Here is an 8,427-nt window from a genome sequence, read left to right on the forward strand (position 1 = left end):
CTGATAGATACATTTTTGTGTCTAATTTGATCTCAATACTATATATTGTTGGCACTCGTTTTTGTACTAATATTGTGTTTTTATGTATTTTAGGAAATAAACATTTTTGGAAAATTCGGCTCGAAAAGTTGATTTTGTCACCCGGAGGACAAGTGTTATTCAGACTCTCGTTTTTGGATAAGGGGTAACCTAATTACTAAGGGGCACTCCCAGGTCACCCAAGGCATCTGCTATTCGGACACCTATACAGGATAGGGGGACGTCATCTTCTCAAAATTCAAAAGCAGCTTTTTGGCGGGAAAAATATATTCAAAACTGGCAGATTTGTGATCGAGAAAATGAAGGTGTTCTAGTGCGATTCAATCGCTGAAATTTGGTGGGAAGTTGTGATATGACATATTTAATCTAGTGTGAGTGTTCGTTTATCCCAGAATTGGCTACAATTTTCTAGACAATTCACGAGCTCAAAACAGACACACACACACAGGGATAAGATAATCACGCATTATGGAGAGTTCTGGAAGTGTTCTGCTCATGTTTGATGGCTCGAGCAACACTTTGGGTCGTGATAAATCGATTTGGAGCGTGCTGGGAGGAAGTTTACGTGTGAAATTCCAAATCTGGTAAGAAAATATTCAAAAATAATGTTATTCACTGCCGAGTAAAGACGAATTATTTGGAGTTATGGCGAGGGATTTCAGCGTGTCTTTGAGTATAAATATGATATTTGGGTCTACTAGAATGGTTGTCGAGAGTCTGGGGGGCTGAGGAGAGCCAGAGAAGAAGAAATCAAGAGTTGATCAAACTCTGTTTCTGCTGCTGCTGCTGATGAAGAACACCAAGAACGCGAAGAACAGACTCGCGTAAGCAGTCGTTCTTCAACAGCGAGCTGAGGGTCGTATTCAAGAGCGTCAACAGCAGGAAAGAACTGTCGTTGTTTAGCAGCAGTCGGTTTGTATCGTTCTTTTCTGGATCAATTTTGTGGGTCGTACGTTTACTGTTTATACATTTTCCCTCTTTTAAACACCATTTGAGCATTAATAAAATATTTTGAGAGGTATTTCACCATGATGAGATAAACCCAGCATTGGGACAATGGAGGAGGCGATTTTCGTCATTCTGGTAAATTTAATTTATTCTTTTTATGACTTTTGCATTGATTTAAAATTGAAAAATGATTTTGATTAATTAGTTATCATTTTATTTGATGCGGCATGCTTGCTTAAATGTTTGATGTCCCATGCTTACGATTTATAACTAATATTCTGAGAATCTATATTAGCAAAATAAGAGTCCTTACATTTTATGTTTTGAGCGATAATTGTTAAGGATAAATAAAATGTACCATATGCATGAGAATTGGCCAAGTCCTTAGTCCCAGTAACTCTCTACCAATTTGTCAATATTTGTATATATATTTATTTTCTAAAAAAATTATCCTTCACAAGTCCGAGAGTTTGAACCTCATTACTACAACCACGAAAAATCTATAATCATTTTGGCGCCGCCGACGGGGATTTGTGCTTAGGTAGAATTTTTAGGTTTATTATTATTTATTTTTTTATTATTCCATTTGTTCTTTTTACGTCTCTTTGTTATGTCTTTGTATTACAGGTTTGAAGTTGGATACTAAAGACCTTGGAATCAAAGCTTAAAGCTAAAAGAGAAGGAAAAAAGACAAAGCAAAAAAAAAAAAAAAAAAGAGAGAAAAGAAAAAAAAGAGAGAATTATTATTTTTTTAAGAGACTTTCAATTTTTTTTTTTAATTATTATTATTATTTTTTCTTCTTTTCTTTGGACTGGACAATCGGGACATTATTTTTTTTTTTAAACCCTACGGAAGGGTACCCTTAAATACAAACTGTTTGCAGGGAAGGACGACGATTACTATATCGTCTCGGACCCTCGGGTTCGCACACGACATAGAAGTCGTGGCCCGAGTCGACGACAACGGTTCATCGCCCGTCTGGTACGGGAGGTAAGTCCAATTGAAACACCCGCGAATCTCCTGCAAGCGGGTTACTGTCTTCCTTAAGGTGATAATTGTTTGAGGACGAACCGGACTGTCTTTATTTTCCTAGTAAAGGGAAAGGCCTGGCCTAAACAAGATAAGGGTTCGGATTTCATCACCGCTCCCTTCTTGCCCGCCTTAGGAAAACGAAACCTAACGCGAACCCAAGCTTAAAATTTGGAATAGAACGAGACCGATAGGGTAACGAGCTTAATAGGAAACTCGTTCGAAAAATATTGGTTGCTCTTTAAGCACACTCCAAAGTTCATGATGGTTTCTGTGAGTTGAATGCGTGACTGTGCCGCCTTGTGATAGTGGTGAGGCCTTGGGTATCAAAGCTCCACTGAGATTCCCTCGCCTCAATTCAACTTACTTTGACTCGGATTGATTCCAGAGGGGTTTGCTCAAATTGCAACGAATTCCCTTTCGAAAGATAGAAGCTGGTCTAGAAAAAATCTAAGTGGAGCCATCATGCTTTTTGTTTGCTAGAAATTTTTAGGTTTGTTTTGGTGGAGTCGAGTCGGCCTTGTTTTTGGTTGTATAGAATTCCCTTGCAATTAAGAATGTCGAAATGGTATGATAGGAGCCAATATAACGAGTATCGACCTGAATTTGAATATGGACATCATCATTTTTATGACCATGGTGGGAATAGTAGTTGGGAACGCCAACCTTTTCAAGGTTATGGTTCATACCATTGTGATCCCAATTACTATCCACACATGCATCAGTCTTACGAGCAAGAAGATTATAGTACTAGTTCTTCGTCTCTAGAGGATACAATCAAACTATTGAAAAGTAGTCCTTTTTATGATCCTTCTAATAATTCCTCTTTACTAGAGTCAACACGTAAGTTAGCTGAGTCGACGCGTAAGTTAGCTGAGATGAATAGTATAATTATAGACGAAAGAACTACAATAATGAGTGAACCTTCTTTAGAAGACCACCTCAAGCGGATAGCTGAGACGAACGAAAGAATTGCTCGAAATTACTTGAATTGCCAATATAGTGTATCCAATAATACCCTTGAGAATGAAGATAATTATTTACATAATCAAGATAACAAGGTTATAATTGGTAGCACTACTTGTTTTGATGAGGTTCGATCTTTTTCATGTTATTATGATGAGGATAGTGTTGATGGAGAATCATACTTATGTAGGAATAGTGATCAGGAAATGGATACTCCAATTGAGCTTTACAATGATAATATTATTTCTAGTTCAAATCCAAATAATTTTTATGATTATTCACCTATTCAAAAGGACGAGGATTTGATTAGGGATACCACAGTTTTAGTCGATGTAGTTTTTCCTTTTGATTACGGAGCCGATAGTGGTTTAGAGGAACGGGTTCATTTCGAAAATACTGTTTTAGAGTCTAGCGACTTAGAAAGAATAGTCTTGGAAGAATGAGATAGACCCATAGAGATGAGTAAAGATGCACTACCTGATAATAAATTAGAAGAATCAATTGACCATTTTCAAGAATCTAATGATCCAGAAATTAGGGAGATTGTAACTAGTCTATCTAGAGACACTAAAAACTCTAAGTTTGGGGGTGATTATCACCTTCATAGTGCCTTACCTTTAACTCTCAGAAAGTCCCTTCACTTAGGACTTGATATCTCTGCCTCGACAATTTTACAAGATTACCTTCATACTCGTTTTCCCGAACCTAATGATATCCAGGAAGAATTTCAGTCGTTAGAAACCCATCCTCTGGTTGATGTGGTTTTCCCAGGCTATGATCCCCAACTTGACTTTGTTTTCCCACCAAATAGTTTTCTTCCAACTGTGGGAACGTTTATATTCCAAATGTGTCGAATATTAAGTTGTAAGACTAAACCTAAATGCCTTAGGAAATTAGAATCGACACATTTGCTTAAGAATGACCACTATTCTCACTGTGGTCAATTTTGTAAGTCATATCTGATTGACTTAGAGGATCCGCAATTATTTAGGTTATTATTGTGCGCTTCTAAGATCATATTTGAGTTTTTCCAGACTCTAGGACCTAATGATTCGGATCCCCCTATGAGGAAATGCATCCAAGAAAAATATTTTATTTAGACCCTTTCATAGAACCTGAACCTGAACCACAATTAGATATAAATATCTTAATCAGGAAACTAGGTAAGGGCACGCTAGTCTTGTTCATTTTCTTGGTTCACTGCAATTTCCTGTTGTCATCTCTTTTTGGTTTTAAAGACCCGCAGTTATTCCGGCTACTGTTATACGGTTCGAGTTGACTAAACCTTTTCTAAGTCTGGCTAAAGACTTTAAACTTAGCACTTTTTGGGAGGTAACCCAATCTCATGCAACACGGTAATATCCTTCCTTAACTCTTTTGCTTCAAATAGTAACCGTTTCTCCTTGTTCATGCTTTTAATTTCATCTTTAGAACATTGAGGACAATGTTAGATTTAATTTTGGGGGTATGGGAGAAACTTTGTAGTTGCAATAAATAACTCCAGAGCCTAGAAATTTACGCCTATTAAGGATAGCACTAACCAATCTAAGTGGATGGAAACATTTTTGTTTTAGGAGTTGAGGAACCAATCTGACTAGATGGAAACATCTATAGAGTCTATTCATAAAAGCACAGAGCTCAGGTGTTAGAAATAACATGATAGTTTCGCCATATCTCGTCGAGTCCTTTTCACTTTCTATTTTCAGTTTTCTTTTATTTCAAGTGATTTGGTGGGGCACACGATTCAAGTTGTTACCTTTGCTAGGGTGAAATAGAGTGACTAAGTTATCAAAAAAAAAAAAGACTGGACCAGTTAGACCAATCGGAATAAGTATTAACACTTGGATAGCAATATGCGTGTGTTCTCCCTGTTTCCGTCGCCTAAGCAAGCGTGGAATGCAGGACCCGTGGGAACTATCATGTAATCTGCTGACAAGAAGCATGCGCTTGGATCAAAAATATCTATTCATGCCGTTAAAAAAAATGGTTATTGTTATGTGTAGTCAACTGCTGGTTCCCTTGTATTTGCCAGTTTGTTGATCTAGATTTAAGTTATTGACCACTGGTTCCCTTGTATATGCCAGTTGTGTTGATATTAGTCAGACCGGTATCTCAGTTCATTTAGGTTAGGTTCATCTTGGCAGAGGCCTTCAGACAGATATGGGAAACACCGTTCGCTTTTCAACCATCTACATTTTTCTTTTTCCATCTTCTTAATCTTTTCATGTGATTAGTCTGACTCCGAGTATGATGTCCATCGTGAAACTATCTTAGTAGAGCTCTGTCACTTATATGAATTTTAGTATGCTTGAGTGCAAACTCGTGTACAGCAATTGGAATTTCGCATCAGGGTTCTTCCTCTTAGAGTCAATAATTGTATGCCAACCAAGGAGGTTCTTTAGTGCTTTCCAAGATTTTTCGTAGATAGCTAGGGTCTGGAGTATTGGTTTTTGTGGGTACACCTCTGATAAACCCACCCGAGATTAACTCGGTCACTGTTCAAGAATAAATTTTGCTCGAGGACTAGCAAATAATAAGTTTGGGGGTATTTGATAGACACATTTTTGTGTCTAATTTGATCTCAATACTATATATTGTTGCACTCGTTTTTGTACTAATATTGTGTTTTTATGTATTTTTAGGAAATAAACATTTTTGGAAAATTCGGCTCGAAAAGTTGATTTTGTCACCCGAAGGACAAGTGTTATTCAGACTCTCGTTTTTGGATAAGGGGTAACCTAATTACTAAGGGGCACTCCCAGGTCACCCAAGGCATCTGCTATTCGGACACCTATACAGGATAGGGGGACGTCATCTTCTCAAAATTCAAAAGCAGCTTTTTGGCGGGAAAAATATATTCAAAACTGGCAGATTTGTGATCGAGAAAATGAAGGTGTTCTAATGCGATTCAATCGCTGAAATTTGGTGGGAAGTTGTGATGTGACATAAGTAATCTAGTGTGAGTGTTCGTTTATCCCAGAATTGGATACAATTTTCTAGACAATTCACGAGCTCAAAACAGACACACACACACAGGGATAAGATAATCACGCATTATGGAGAGTTCTGGAAGTGTTCTGCTCATGTTTGATGGCTCGAGCAACACTTTGGGTCGTGATAAATCGATTTGGAGCGTGCTGGGAGGAAGTTTACGTGTGAAATTCCAAATCTGGTAAGAAAATATTCAAAAATAATGTTATTCACTGCCGAGTAAAGACGAATTATTTGGAGTTATGGCGAGGGATTTCAGCGTGTCTTTGAGTATAAATATGATATTTGGGTCTACTAGAATGGTTGTCGAGAGTCTGGGGGGCTGAGGAGAGCCAGAGAAGAAGAAATCAAGAGTTGATCAAACTCTGTTTCTGCTGCTGCTGCTGATGAAGAACACCAAGAACGCGAAGAACAGACTCGCGTAAGCAGTCGTTCTTCAACAGCGAGCTGAGGGTCGTATTCAAGAGCGTCAACAGCAGGAAAGAACTGTCGTTGTTTAGCAGCAGTCGGTTTGTATCGTTCTTTTCTGGATCAATTTTGTGGGTCGTACGTTTACTGTTTATACATTTTCCCTCTTTTAAACACCATTTGAGCATTAATAAAATATTTTGAGAGGTATTTCACCATGATGAGATAAACCCAGCATTGGGACAATGGAGGAGGCGATTTTCGTCATTCTGGTAAATTTAATTTATTCTTTTTATGACTTTTGCATTGATTTAAAATTGAAAAATGATTTTGATTAATTAGTTATCATTTTATTTGATGCGGCATGCTTGCTTAAATGTTTGATGTCCCATGCTTACGATTTATAACTAATATTCTGAGAATCTATATTAGCAAAATAAGAGTCCTTACATTTTATGTTTTGAGCGATAATTGTTAAGGATAAATAAAATGTACCATATGCATGAGAATTGGCCAAGTCCTTAGTCCCAGTAACTCTCTACCAATTTGTCAATATTTGTATATATATTTATTTTCTAAAAAAATTATCCTTCACAAGTCCGAGAGTTTGAACCTCATTACTACAACCACGAAAAATCTATAATCATTTTGGCGCCGCCGACGGGGATTTGTGCTTAGGTAGAATTTTTAGGTTTATTATTATTTATTTTTTTATTATTCCATTTGTTCTTTTTACGTCTCTTTGTTATGTCTTTGTATTACAGGTTTGAAGTTGGATACTAAAGACCTTGGAATCAAAGCTTAAAGCTAAAAGAGAAGGAAAAAAGACAAAGCAAAAAAAAAAAAAAAAAAAGAGAGAAAAAGAAAAAAAAGAGAGAATTATTATTTTTTTTAAGAGACTTTCAATTTTTTTTTTAATTATTATTATTATTATTTTTCTTCTTTTCTTTGGACTGGACAATCGGGACATTATTTTTTTTTTTAAACCCTACGGAAGGGTACCCTTAAATACAAACTGTTTGCAGGGAAGGACGACGATTACTATATCGTCTCGGACCCTCGGGTTCGCACACGACATAGAAGTCGTGGCCCGAGTCGACGACAACGGTTCATCGCCCGTCTGGTACGGGAGGTAAGTCCAATTGAAACACCCGCGAATCTCCTGCAAGCGGGTTACTGTCTTCCTTAAGGTGATAATTGTTTGAGGACGAACCGGACTGTCTTTATTTTCCTAGTAAAGGGAAAGGCCTGGCCTAAACAAGATAAGGGTTCGGATTTCATCACCGCTCCCTTCTTGCCCGCCTTAGGAAAACGAAACCTAACGCGAACCCAAGCTTAAAATTTGGAATAGAACGAGACCGATAGGGTAACGAGCTTAATAGGAAACTCGTTCGAAAAATATTGGTTGCTCTTTAAGCACACTCCAAAGTTCATGATGGTTTCTGTGAGTTGAATGCGTGACTGTGCCGCCTTGTGATAGTGGTGAGGCCTTGGGTATCAAAGCTCCACTGAGATTCCCTCGCCTCAATTCAACTTACTTTGACTCGGATTGATTCCAGAGGGGTTTGCTCAAATTGCAACGAATTCCCTTTCGAAAGATAGAAGCTGGTCTAGAAAAAATCTAAGTGGAGCCATCATGCTTTTTGTTTGCTAGAAATTTTTAGGTTTGTTTTGGTGGAGTCGAGTCGGCCTTGTTTTTGGTTGTATAGAATTCCCTTGCAATTAAGAATGTCGAAATGGTATGATAGGAGCCAATATAACGAGTATCGACCTGAATTTGAATATGGACATCATCATTTTTATGACCATGGTGGGAATAGTAGTTGGGAACGCCAACCTTTTCAAGGTTATGGTTCATACCATTGTGATCCCAATTACTATCCACACATGCATCAGTCTTACGAGCAAGAAGATTATAGTACTAGTTCTTCGTCTCTAGAGGATACAATCAAACTATTGAAAAGTAGTCCTTTTTATGATCCTTCTAATAATTCCTCTTTACTAGAGTCAACACGTAAGTTAGCTGAGTCGACGCGTAAGTTAGC

Source organism: Papaver somniferum, chromosome 10 (assembly GCF_003573695.1).
Source record: "Papaver somniferum cultivar HN1 chromosome 10, ASM357369v1, whole genome shotgun sequence".
Classification (NCBI taxonomy): Eukaryota; Viridiplantae; Streptophyta; class Magnoliopsida; order Ranunculales; family Papaveraceae; genus Papaver; species Papaver somniferum.